At 42.8% G+C, this 14,445-nt stretch overlaps 1 long non-coding RNA gene across 1 annotated transcript; it reads left to right on the top strand.

The window, feature by feature from the left end:
* Nucleotides 1–1,562: 1,562 nt before the first annotated feature.
* LOC112842885 (uncharacterized) lies at nucleotides 1,563–10,542 on the top strand. Its single transcript, XR_003214925.1, has 3 exons — nucleotides 1,563–2,227; nucleotides 2,421–2,606; nucleotides 10,308–10,542. It is a non-coding gene; the product is annotated as an uncharacterized LOC112842885 (long non-coding RNA).
* The last annotated feature ends 3,903 nt before the right edge of the window (nucleotides 10,543–14,445 follow it).

Below are 14,445 nucleotides of genomic sequence, written 5' to 3'. Positions count from 1 at the left end.
TGCCAAAAGGTTTTTTCACCAGGCCCGCCCACTTAAGATCAAAGTGGGCTACATGTGAAACTCGGTGTAAAATACATTTGATACCCCTGCTACAGAAGCTTTGTCTGGTGTTGCCTGTTTTTAATTTATGGCTCCACACACTTGTTTTTTTGTCAAACCACCAGTGGAGAAATTTTTGAAAAGTCATTTGATAACCATGGAAAAATTTGTTCGTTTTTTTAAATTAGGGATTTTTTAATTATTATTATTTTTTCCAACTTAAATTCATCTTTTACTATATAAATAGAACAATTTAAATTTCTCCTATCTCCAGACTCTATATAAGCTTTATCAGCCTCCCTGTAATAGAGAAATCCGTACGTCATGTCTGGCCCATACGTGATAGCAGCAACTATTATGTACACATACTACACACAAATGGAATTTACATAAACGTGGTTAGGGAATTAAGACGGTTAGGGGTAAGTGTCACTTGGAGCTAGGGGGGGTTGGGCTGAAGATATATTTACAGTTGTATTATGGGATTTCTAACAATGTGCTTTTGAAGCATTTCTTCCAAGACAGCATGCATTTGATACAAAGCAGAAAACATGAGAGGAAGATGGCACGCAGCAAAGGTTGTGAGCGGAATAAAAAAAATCCCCGACATCAGCTGCAAATGGTACATGTGTCTGCTGAATCCACCACTTCACCTTTGGGAGTGAAAGAATTGCAGGTGTGTACACAAAGGTTCTCCGAGCTAATGCTTGCTCATGGAAAACAATCTCTTCGCCGCTTCCTGCTCCCAGCATTATACAACATCCAGATTGATTTTGCGCCAGTGTTTCAGAAGAATACAAATATTCTCAAACAGTTCACGGCTTCCAAATGTTTTTAAACCTCTGAGCGCTGTGATGTGCGCTCAGTCTTTGTGTCGAGAGCTCAGTCATCCCGTGTCTCTGACACGCTAAAATAATCGAGGGGAGGGCGGCAGCAGGGCAAAGTTGGCATCGGGGTTGTCGCTGTAGACCGATTCCAGATTGGGTCTTCGGGGGTTGTGGGGGTATTGTGGGTTGATGAGTGGTGGTGGTGGAGATGGTGAGAATACAGTTGGCAGGGCTGTTCACACACTTAAGGCCAGGCCTGAGGGTGTGTGTGTGTGTGTGTGTGTGTGTGTGTGTGTGTGTGTCTGGCTCCTGGTGCGTTGGCAGGATGTGCGCTGGCAGAACCCCCCGTCTGACACCACTACAGTTGGTCCCCTCTGGATATCCTCTGCACCCCCCCTGCTCTCCTGTTCCACAACCTGCCTTCCCTCCTCCCTCCTTTCTTCCACAAGGATGGTTTGTGTGCCTTATCCAACTTTTTTTTCCCTTCTTCTCCCTCTCATTTTTTATTGCGAGCCCCTGATCTATTTTCCTTCATCTCTAAACCTGATTCTGCATGAATTTCAAAAGCTGGAACTTTGAGACCAAAGATGTTCCTGCCCAATATTTTGCATGGTTATAGCTGGCATTTAATGCAAAAAATTAATTCACAAAAACTATAACTGAACAGTAAAATAATGAAACATAGCCTGCGCAGAAAATAAAACTTTATTGCAGGTTTTACAGGCTGTTTTCAGGCAGCTGTGGTCAGAGTGGAACTGCCATCATATTGGCAGTGGATGCCAATATATGATATGTAATAAAAAGGCAGTAACGGCTCGATGTAACTGCGGACGATATATCTGCCTAACAGACCCATCGACTCTGTCTTGGTTTCCATTTGCGAGCTGCGCGTGCGCGCCCGAACTTTCCATAAAACTTCCATGAATCCAAATTTCCTTTTGACTGGAACAGATTTCTCTATTAATATTTACAAGTTTCCACTCTATCAACCTCATATCTCTAACTAAGAGTCAGAGCATTCATTTCACATTAAAAGCATAAGAACTGTTTGTTCAGTTTTCATAAGCTTGCAGAATTAAGCCGTTCTAATCCCACACCACAAGTGCAGGTGTACTTTTTCCCTATATTTTGAACTTTTTCCTTCCCCCCCATCAGCCATCCTGTGCTTCTTTGTGATGTCTTTGTTGCCTCTCTGCTCGTCATCTGTTCTACATTCAGTCAGTCAGCAGTACTCAGTAGTCAGTCTGCTCCCTTTATTTTCTTTATTTACCATAGGAGGCCTGAGACAGCTCCGGTTTAAAAGAGACAAGCAGGCAGGAGGTTCTGGATATACCGTCCCCAGGCAACAGGAATATTCTGAGGTGATTGCGTCTGTGTGTGTTGTAATGTTAAGAGAGAAAAAAAGATGGGTGGCGGGGTTCCACACACACACACACAAAGAATAGAAAAGGGTCAAACCCACTAAAACTTCTTGGGGCTCCAAACAGCACATCTGTGCAAAAGTGAACTGAAAATTTACCATGAAGACTGTTTCTTTCTTTCCCCCTGTTCCAGGTTTCTCCTGTGCTTCAACACACCCCCATTTCATTTCCTCACAGCCCTGCCTCCCCCCCTCCAAAATCCAACCTCCCCCTCCCTCAAGACAACCTCTCTCCCCACCCCGTCCCCTCCCTCTGTGCCTCTCTGTGGCAGATGGGCACTGTGTGTGACAGCAGGGTCATCGGGTCACATCCACATGGGGTAGGGGTCTCCTTTGTGTGTGTGTGTGTAATTTGACCTTTCGTGTACACACATGTATTTGTTGGTGTGTGTGTGTGTGTGTATGTGTGCATGCTAAGGTGTACTTTAATGTGCGTTTGTTGTATTTTTCCGTGGGTGTGTTGTTTAGTATTTTTGCATGTGTCACTGTAGATGCAGTGCAGTTGTGCATGTGTGTGTCTGTGTGTTAAGGTATCAGACACAGTCACATAAACCCTGAAACTGTTGTAACCTTAAGCATCCCCTTTTACCCTCACCACACACACACACACACACACACTCACCCGCTGTGCCTCCAGTCTCAGAAATGATATGCGTGACTGTGTCTGTGTGGCACGGTCACGCATGTGTGTCTTAGCATGTGTGTGTGCGCGTTTGTGTGTGTGTGCATGGGTGAAAATACACACAGTCTGCATAGATGAGAGTATTTACATGCAAAAGGGTGTGAGACAGAGTGTTTGTGTGTGTGTGTGAGTGTGAGTAAGTGCCATTGTGTGTGAAACAGAAGCCTGAGGGCATGCTCATCAGCAGAGAGACATAGATTTGCATAATGAAATTCCCTCTATCGCGCTGCCGCAGAGGACAAAATAAAACAAGACCCTTAACAAACCCTTTAAACACTTAGGTGAATACAACAAAAGTACACACACATACACACACTCACTTAACTTTCGGTCTCCGATTGGACCTCGAGCCTGGCGAGGAGCTTTGGGACTCTGTTACTATAGGTACACTTGATGGATGTGTTTCCCTTCCTCTGTAGCACTGCGTCTGTACGGCTTTCATAAAGAGCATGAGCGTGTTTCACTCTTTCAGAGCTCAAACAGGCAAGTAAAATCAGCCGCTCGCCCAGTTGTTCGGTGCTAGGTCGGTCGACGTGGCCCAGTCATGTCTGCTGATCTGTGTGCACGTGAGTGAGAGACAGTCTGCGCTTTGGTGCGCCACAGCGGCAACAGCGTATCTGTCAGGCGAGGTACTAAAGGCAACCCGGGGCTTTCACATGTGCATGCCGGGTAGACAGGAAATCTGCCATCATCACTGCTCTCTGGCTGCCTGTCTGAATGTAATGTGGTACATGCTTCAGGTGCAAGGGGGATCGAACTGGGGCGGAGCAGTGTGTGGTGGGGGTTAACTGGTTGATAGAGGAGAGGAGGTACAGGAGGAGGTGAAAGAGAAGGAGAAAGAGATCAGTTTTGTTGGACACGCATCATTTTTCCTCCAAAGGACACTGGCAGCTGTTGTGTGTAATTGGGGGTGGCTGCTGAAGGGACAGGAGAAAGAGGAATGGGGTGGGGGGGAAGAGGGAATGCCGTCGAAGCATTGGGGAGGAAAAGCCTTCTATTCTGGAGAAAACCTATGGGGAGCAGGAGCCTGTGTGTAAAGCAGGGAGGAGCGGGCTGTGGGATCTACACGGAGACCACCTGTTTCATCAGAGGAAAAAACACAAACACGAGCTGGAGCGTGTCAGCAAACAAGCGCAGAAGCATCAGAGAACTTCACAGGTCTGAAGGATGTTATTCCTCCGTGCGCCCTGACATCACAGGCCTGCATTTAACAGGTCTGTTGAATGAGGCCTTCCATACGCACTCACTTGACATTTTCCAGCTCCTGAAACATTGCTGTTTCCTAAAACGCTCTCCACACTGCACATTTTAGGGGGACTGAAGAAAACAAAGCTTTCTGAAGCTCCGTGCAGCTGTAAAATTTCACAGACGTGATTAGGCACTTGTGGTTTCCTTCGCCTCCAACTCTCTCCATGATTGCTCGTTTTGTATATCAATAACGGCAATCGCGGCGTCTCGACGCAGCAACACAGGAAGCACTATTAGACGGTGTTCAAACCAGCACTGGCCTCTGAATAAAAAGTGCAGCCCCTCATTTATTTGAATAGTCAGGTTTGACTCTGAAACAAAACAAACAAAAGCAAATTTGTTAAGCAAAAAAATGAAAGCGGCGCAGCTCTTACAGCTCTGTCTTTTGAGGTAGCCACTCGCATCGCACGCATGCTGCATAGATTATAAAGCATTTCTGTTTATCTGGCTCATCGCCATGAAATATTAAACGACTTACTGTAGTAAAATCGTTCCATACTACTATATGCTGTTTTGAAAGTATAAGAAACTTCAAGCTCATGAATTTTTCCACACAGCAGATGTAGCATGAGCAAGTTATTGTAAGAGCAGCTTCACTGTTTCTATATATTCAGAGTTGATTTAAAAAAGAAGCTGTTATTTCACAAGTGAGGCTAAGACTTAAAATGCATCTCAAATACCTTATGCTGGCTTTCCTCATATGATTTTATATTTTTAAAGAATATTAAGTTGAGTTCTTCTTGCCAAAGTGTTAGCAGATTTAGCTAATCAATGAATGATGACACTCTGGAACCCAAATTAGTCATTAGATAGTTAGCTAGCTAGCTAGCTAGCAACAATCTAACTAGCTAGCTAGCTAGATATATAGATAGATCAGGAACTCTGCACTTGATTAGGGCATATACAGTTAGGTCCATCATTTGTTTGACCTATAGTACGACAACTTTTGATGGTTTTCCTTTATACACCACCATAGTGGATTTTAAATGAAACAGTCAAACTGTAATTGAAGTGCAGACTTTCAGCGCTAATTCAAGACGATTCCAGATTCAAGTATTGCAATAACTGTGTAGGGACTATGTGTTTACACTTTTTCAGAGGCTCAAAATTACAGGACAGCTGACTGATAACCAGTTTCATAGCCAGGTGAGGCCAAATCTGGTACATTCATGCATATAAAAATGAATGGGCTGACCAGCAGTAATTAAAGGCAAGCAAAGAAAAGCAATTTCATGACATTTAACATGGGGTAAAAATTTATTTTACAGTGAAGAGATCCCTTCATGAATGGAGATACAAAGTTTAAAGCAAGGTGCAAATGCTAAAACAACACATAAAAGAATCCCCACAGTTCTGATGAAATCAGACAGACAGATGAAACCAAAATTAACTTGTACCAGAATGAGAAGAGAGAAGTATGAAGAAGGAGCAGAACCGCTCATGGTCTGGAGCTGTCAAACATTGTCTGTCAGTTGGCAGAGGCAATGTTATGGCATGGGCATGTGTGGCCGCCAGTGGAACCAGGATGCTAGTGTTTATTGATAATGTGACTGCTGATAGAAGCAGCAGGAAGACTTCTGAAGTGTATCGCTGCTCAGATTCAGCCACACTTGGAAAAACTGATTGGACAGTGGAAAACATACAAAACATCTGGATATTCTTCTAAGCAGAAACTAAAGAAAGGAAACACAGCTTTTTGGTGATAGCTTCCACACTTCAGTTATTGACTGCAAAGGATTTTCATCCAAATCTAAAGTTATTACATTTAAAATCTTGTTAGTTTGTCCGTTACTTTTGACCCTCAGAAAGTGAAGAACTGTGCATAAAAATGGCTGTAATTCCTAAACAGTTTCATCTAAACTTTCATCTAAACATGTGCGCTTCAGTCACATCTTTATTGATTCAAAAAGGTATGTGGAGTATGTCTCACTTTAAAATCCATTCCAAGGGTGTAAAATGTATCTGGTCCTGTGTGTGCCTATAGCATCTTGCACATCAAGTGTTTGAGTTTGAGCACACTTTGCCACCATGTTTTAATTTATCTACAAATGCCTGTGTGTAGACAGCATGTGTAGGTCTACGTAATTATGTAAGTTTTTAAGGGTCTGTATAACGTGCTCAGGTTTGCATAATGCGTTTCATTGCACAACATCACAATATTTTGCTGCATCCGTTGTGTAGCATGCGTGCATTTTTACTTAAGTGTATGCCCGTGTGTTCACTCTCATCCAAGTGTACTTGCATGTGCGTTTTGAGCTAAAGTATGCATAAGTACTTTGTGGAGGCATGTATTAGTTTACAAGTGTGCTTGTGCGTGTTGGTGCATAATGTTCTGCATATCTGAATGTATGTATATCCATCTGGACTGCACGCACAAGTGTGTGTGTGTGGAATATGAGCATGCAGATTACTCAAAGTGAGGGTTAACAGTACACGCATGAAATTCCCTGTTTTTCCGGCATCAGTCATACATGCACTTTGTCTGTGTGTGTGTGTGTGTGTGTGTGTGTGTGTGTGTGTGTGTGTGTGTGTGTATAATAAACGTTGCCTTTGTAGATGCTTTATTTCAGTGGTTTTAGTGATTTTCACACCTCTCTTCTCCATTTAGAGACATTGGAGTGTTTTTTGACCCCCACCCATCTCATCCCATCAACGCTGCCCCCATCCCAGAGATAAAAAGTCTACCCAGCAGCCAAACTTCTTAACCTGCACCACTTCACAACACTCTTCTCCTGCTATTACCGACCACTTACCACACCTCACACACCAGCGAGAAAATCAATACTTTTACCGTGTGTGTGTGTGTGTGTGTGTGTGTGTGTGTTAGCAGTGGTGGGGGCTCACCGTCCCCCTAGTTTGCTTTCAAAGCAAAACACCCTATCATGGAACTCCCACCACCACCACCGCCACCCGATCCACACACACACACACACAACACATTCAAAATCTCCACTCAACTACCCACACCCCCGCTCTCTTCCGCCCCTGCAACTGTTCAAACACTCACACGCACTCACGTACACCCGCATCTTTGAAACAAAGCACGGCGAACACCTTTGTCTGCAGCCAGCTGCACGGTGTGTAGTCTGAAATGTGAGCGGTTTGAATGCAGGGCACGCATGCACGATGACACACTCGCTGAGATAAACTTAATGAGGCCTCGGTAAATGTAAAGCGCTAACCATAAGATGTCATTGGTACAGTGAGGCGGAGCAGGGGCCCTTTGGTATGCTGACCACACACACACTGAAATGCACACACATGTCCCAGTACTGGGCCTTGTGTTCTGTTTCCTTTGGCAACGGAAGTTCAGTATTTAAGCGCGCTGGTAGACAAAACAAATACCCCTCTCCACTCTTGTGTCGCTCTCTCCCATCGTTCTCGCTCCCAGACTCTTTCACCCCCGCGTGTCTTTCCATCCTTCATCGTCTTCCCTTCCCCTCCATGCTCCCCTTGCGCAATTTCAATTTCTATCATTTGTCTTCCCCTTCTTCCATCTTCCTCTCTATCTCCCTCTTTCTTATGCCCTCTCTCTGCCCGGTTCACACACTAACACGGCTCAGTGCCTCCCTGGACACACACCATTCTCCATGCTTATTGTTCCCCCTGACAGCTTTTGTAGTGGGGAGAAAAAGCGACTTCTCCCCTCCTCCCCTCTCCCTCCATCTCTTAAATTCACCAACTCTGGCCCCTCCTCTCCTCCCCGCCCGCCTTCACCCTTTTACTCCCCCCTTCACCATCGGCCCTCACAGCCGCTGGTCCACGCACACACATTCCACAGGCGTAAAGGTCAAAGGGTGCAGCTGCCTCAATAAAGAGATGGGGGAGGGAGAAAGGGGGAGAGATGGAGAGGGAGGCGGGTGACTCATTCACTTGCCTCCCTTTTTGCAGTGGGCAGAGGGAGTTCGAGTTTGGGGTGCGGGGGGTATTTTGATGGTTTAGTCAGGGTTTGAGGAAGGGGGGTGATGGCTCGTTTTTTTGGCTTGTCTTACACCGTTTGGAATAGCAGTTGTTGTACTTCTTTCTCACACTCTGTTTACTCTCTTTGGCTGCAGCAGATGTAAACACAAACGGTTGGTTACAGCCATTTACCAGAAAGGAGCCTTCTTTGTATTTATGATGACCAACATGCTGGATCTGCTCTTGGCCACCGGACAAAATCCTCCACCTCTGGGTGTGTGTTTTACGTGCGTCTGATAATACTGGCCTTTTTGTTGAAGAACAGATAGCAGCCTTGTCATCTGCTTCTGATAAGATGAGATGGAGATTTCTGTCTGATTGCAACTCGAGCGGATAAATAAGGAGAGGTGGGAAGATTTTTTCCAAAGGTTTGGCCGACCACCGGAAAATGGTCAGGAGCTTCAGCAGGAAACCACCATGGTGTAACTTGCACCGATGCAGTTTCTTCTACAGCAAATATTTTGACGTGCCGCAACTGGAAACCCCCCCAAACACACACACACACACACACAATTAAAAAAAAAAGAGCATATTCAAATTATCCTCATATGGTGCATACAGACTCACTGTCACAGGGTTACAGCTCACCGGGACAAACTGAGTTCAATTTCTTAGAAGAAAATACTGCACCCTATACATGCATGAACACGTAACACAACACTATAATTTCACTATAATGAATGACATTGGCTACACCAGGCATGAGAGCAGTAGCGGACACTCTTCTCTTATTTATTTATTGTTTTAACATTTATTTGATTTGATTTGATTTTTTGCGACGTGTGTGGTCCTTCGACAAAGACACCCGTGATAAAGGGCCACACATTGGATGGCTTAATTGAAGCATGACACATATACAGACTCGGTAAACATGGCAGATTTTACAATAGGCTGTTTGTCAGCACAGAGTCGTTGTTCCAACAAAAAGACATTTGTGTTTCAGTTTGGTGAACACTGTATCAACTTCTGAACTAACCGAAATCTTCGGCGGTCACTGGTGATCATATTCTGTCTCTTTTACAATCACCAGAGTGTAATATTTACCATAAGAGTGAACCTACATCAGTGAATAAAGAAATGATTAATATTCACACATAACTATGAATAAACACATGTTCATATTCGTGGATATCAAGTAGATCCATTTCTATTCTGTTGCAAATTGTTTAGCATGAAGAAAAGATTATTACTTATAATTTACATTATCTTGCACAAATGCATTAGTAATTGGTTCATTTTGATGGTCACCCGTCTTTGGAATAGGATGGATGTCTGTCCATTGAGATCTATAACATGCTGTAGTTTCATATATTAAAAAAAGACTCGGTTATTCATATTGACATTCATTAGTGTAAAGTTGTATTTTTTGGATGTTGCAGGCCACATAACGAATTTGTCCATCTTTAGTCAAGGTGTTAAAAACTGTCCAAAAACTGAAGATACAACACAATTTAAAAAATAACAATTCAGCCTGTTACAGGTGTAGACAGTAAAAAGACACCTTTAGCCATTTAACTTACAACAAAGATTTACTGCCAGAATCAAACTAGACTTATTATTGTTATATTTGAACTTTTTCAGCTACCACAACACATTAAATACACTGAGGTTCTCTGGGAGAAAAAGCCTCATTTATGACAGAGGTTAGAGGAGAGAGGCCAGACTGCATAGAGCTGATAGGAAGGCAACAGCAGCTCAAATAACCAATAGTTGCAAACAAGGTGTAAAGTAGAGCATCTGTGATAAAAACATGTCAAACCTGGAAACAGCGCTACAGCAACAGAAGACCACTGACTGCCAGTCTCTGATGTCCATGTTAAATAGCCACAGCGTGCACATCTTCAGCAGGAACACACACCACATCATAAAACTCATATCATCATAAAACTCATATCATCTCAAACTGGCTTCTTGAACATGACCAGGAGTTCAATGTACTCAAGTGACCTCCACATTCACCTGGTCTCTGTCCAACAGAGCACCTTTGTCATGACTGAAAGATTCACATCATGTAACAAATCTGTAACTGTGATGCTGTCATGTCAAAATATGAACCTAAATATAAGAGGAACGTTATGAGATTAGCAATACTGAGTTGGACGACATTCAGAACTGCTTTAATCCTTTCCAGATTTTCAGGTTTCCAGACTGACATTATTGAACTAGTGTGGGATCATCTTGACAGATAATGGAACAAAAGGAAACCAACAAGCAAAGAAGAGCTTTGAATGCCCTTCAAGAATCCTGGAGGACCATTCCTGAAGGCTGCTTAAAGAAATGACAATAAAGCTTCGTAAGACAGTGTTGATGAATAAAGGTGGTGACTTTCACTCATCAGAACTGTGCAAACTCTCTTCCTTCCTCACATGATGTATTTCCATTTATGTAAACATGTTTCAATAAGTCTTTGCACTTATTTCGCATTTTCCAAGCAAAATATGAAGAAATGAAACTTGAGGTCAAGAAATGAGGTCAAGACTTTTGCACATGACTGTTTTATTAATAAACCAAACAAGTTTTCTTGCCAGTTCTGCAATGAAACATGAGACGCTTTGGGAAGTTTCGACCACAAACTGCCTCGTGATGGTTCCTGCTTCCTCCTTGAGAACGGGGTTGGATTTTCCCCCTGTGGTGACGGTAGCAGTTTCGCCTGTTTGGACTGTTCTGCCTTTGTCCAGTCTGCTCTTTGTTTAGAATTTGTCATGGGTGAAAGGTTAGATAGCCTAGTGTTCAAATGGTTCTACATTTTAAAACAGCAAATCAAGCTATTCATTCCTTTGGGATCCTCTTACTATGACTCAGCAGCCTGACTGCTGCTCTGTCTGTCTCCCCCAGGTGCGTCACATCGGTGGCTAGTCAAGAATCACATCCATACCCACGAGCGAGGCCTTTCAATCTCTTATACACACGTTTTTAACCAAACTAAAAGTTTCTTCCAAGATTCAAGAAAAGTAATCTCCACTTAATTCTCAGATTTAGGTGCTGTCATCTGGGATCTGTTCATCAGTTTTCATCAGAAACTCTTGAATGTGCGTTTTTTTAGTCGCAGGATTGTGGTATTCCTACTGATATTGACTGCGGTCATTCGAGGATGTCACATTAACCTTCTTTAAATTGCCACAAAGTGTCAGAGGATGATTGATATCTTTAATATCGAAAAACCAGTGGGATGTTGCTGGAAGTAAAGTATATTAGATTTAACATCTTTCAAAACACCTGCCGCTGGATTACAGTCGGTGTCCAAAGACTGTAAGCTCCAAAATCAGGGAATGAGTCAGAGAACTGTGAAGACAGAGAGAGAGAGAGGAGAGAGAGATTTTGCAAAAAAATATTCAACTCTCACTGACTGCTGCTACCTGCAAAAGCAAATGGGAGGCTGCCACGGCACAAGTGGTGTGAAATCCTTCTTGATGGATTGAAAAGTGTCTTTAGGGATCCAAAAGCTCGCCTGCTTGAGCATCTCAAAGGGTGTGGTGCTAACCAGGATGACTTTGGCATGATCACATTTAGACTTGACTGAGTGAAAATTAAATCAGATTTCCTTTGAACAGGATTTGCTTTGAACTCTGCCCAGGCATCATTTAGAGAAAGGTCTCATGACACAATTTGATCGTGGAAATGTGTGCAGGTAGAAATCCGCCTCCCTGTGGTTAGTCCTAAACTTTGAACTTAACATGAAAAACTTCCCAGCTCTTCATGCAACCTCTCATCTTGTTATGCACACACTTCCTCGCGGCAATGATGATGCATTAAAGACTTGAAATAGGTGTGACATGCACAAATTGGTGTGATGAAAACCGTTCTGTATCTTGCCTGTTGCCCCCTTCTTTGCAAAAACACAGCGAGTCTTTCATTGTTAATTAGTTTGGCTTTACAGTGCGTAAAGTCCCAGCACATTCCCAATAAATTCCAGAGATATTCAAGCTGAAATACAGTGACTACAGAGTCAGCTAATGATCCTAGTAGGGAAACTGTCTTTTCTTCCTCCTCTGTAGGAAGACGTCAGTTTGCGCTACAGAACGCTGAACCCAGCTGGTAAAGATTCACATCCAGAATCACCAAGAATGCTTTGTGAGGGCTATCTGCATATTTTCTCTGCTTCAGTTGGTTGAACTGTACTTGAAGGCCTTTTTTTTTCTCCATCTCAATCTTCAAAATTTATGCAAGTTGTAGCACAAACAAGCCCTAGATGATGAGCACAGCTCATCCAAAAAGCCCCCTTCATCACCAATCGCAAGAGCAAATTGCGTGCTTCAGCTGTTAAGACTAATCCAGCAAGTCTGGCACCCGTACACCCTAAAGCCTCGACATAACTGGAGCTTGCTCTGATCTGATTAAAGATTCTAAGATGGAAAACCTTTTTTCCATTGCTTCTCAGGCTGTCACTGATGTAGGTCTTACAGTGAAATGAACGATTAATTATGATTCTTGTTGCCATTTATTCTTTGGGTAGGTGGGTGCTGGGCATTTTGGTAACAAATACACAGAAATAGGGAAGTGCAACTTTTGTTCTAAATTTCCCTGTACCGAGTCCTATGATATTTACCACCAACATTTCCATTCAATTCAGCAGTGGGAAGGAAAAACTCCCTTTGACAGGAAGAAACCTCCAGTTGAACCAGGCTCGGCGAAAGGCGGCCATGTGGATGGGTTGTGGGTTACATAGCATGTCCATACTAAAGTGAAGTAGTATTTCTTTAGTTCTTTAGTTTACGTTAGTGCATTTTTCTGTAAGGCGACCCTGAGAGGTCAAGTTTACTGCAACTTAAAAAAACACCAGCACCGCACTATTGTTTGAGCTTCCATTGTTGTTTTATGTGCTTTTGCAGCACTTTTCTATTTGCTGGTGTTTTCTTCAGTTGCAATACATTTGAACTCTCAGGGCCACCGTATTATTAATCTGCCAGTAAAATAACTTATATGAAACATTATTGGTGTGGAGGAAGAACGACAGCAAGGCGATCAGTTGTGTTAGCTTTAAAGGACTTTTATTTTAATAAGATACTCTCCAGTTATAGTCATTGTTTTATGATAACGTGCCTCTAGCAATAGAAATGTTTATTTTTGTACATTAAATCTTAACTGTGCTCAACACACAGTGATTGTTTCATCACTACTTGACTGGCAGCACCTTGGGCGTTGTGTCCTTTCTTATAAATTTCCTCCTTTTAAAGAGTACAACAGCAGCAGTGTGTGAGGCTGTTAGACCAACTAACAGCTCATAGGATTGTGCAATAGTCATGTAACACTGTGAAAGAAACCAGCTGTCACAACTCATACAAATACCTATATACCTCCAGATTTGATCATTTTGTGTAGTTTCCTACATGCACACGCTCTAAGTCTCTCCAGGTTCCAGTGTCTTGCTTGAGGACACTTCACCAGGGTAGATGTTTGTGAACAAAGAGCTCTCAATCCTTCAGCTGTGGGGCTCTCTGACCACAAGACCACCCTGATGCCAGTAACACAGCTTCTTTGTCAGACAGCAAGGGCATTTCTTCAGTTTTGCCCTGAACTTCAAATGCCAGTAGTTTTATGTGAATTGAAATATATGAATAAGACTGCTGAAATACAGAAAGCAGGAGATGAAACAACGGAAAGGTGTTTAGGAAATAAACTTTGGCCGTGATTCACCAGTATGTAAGGGCTGTTTTTCGAGATCGGAATTTCTTTGAGAATGCGGTTTCTGTGGTGTTTGTCTGCTCTGAGTGTCTAGATGAAAGAGTGGAATGTATTTGCTTACAGTATGTTGCTTTGCTAGAATGGTGTACTGTTCTTGTGCGAGCGTATGTGCATAAAAGCCTCTAAGTCACATTTGTGAAGCACTTTTACAGTATCATTTGTTGAATTAAAACACAATCAGTAATATCTCCTTTTTAAAGACATGAAACTCATTTAAAGAGGGCGTTGTGAATTACTATCATTTGTTGCAATCAATTAAAAAAAACAGCAATTTAATGTTACTTTGGAGAGTTAAGAAGCTGATTAGGCTTTCAGTACAAATTACAGTTATAAAGAAGGATTTTAACAAAAACTTTAACACTTTTTATGAAGGTAGACAAAAGGAAGTGTTTAACAAAGCCACAATGGGGCTGAATCCAACCACTAGGGGTTCACAAGCCAGTGTACTCTTAGTGTCAGTCTCAAACCCAGATAAATGGGTTGCTTCAGGAAGGGCATTCAACGTAAAATCTATGCCAAATCAAGTTAACAATGATGCTGGTGCTGTTGACCAGCAAGGTGCCGGTGGAAACTGGTCTACTGTTAGG

The sequence above is a fragment of the Oreochromis niloticus genome, linkage group LG3, assembly GCF_001858045.2.
Source record: "Oreochromis niloticus isolate F11D_XX linkage group LG3, O_niloticus_UMD_NMBU, whole genome shotgun sequence".
Lineage (NCBI taxonomy): Eukaryota > Metazoa > Chordata > Actinopteri > Cichliformes > Cichlidae > Oreochromis > Oreochromis niloticus.
This window is presented reverse-complemented; position numbering and strand designations above follow the sequence as displayed.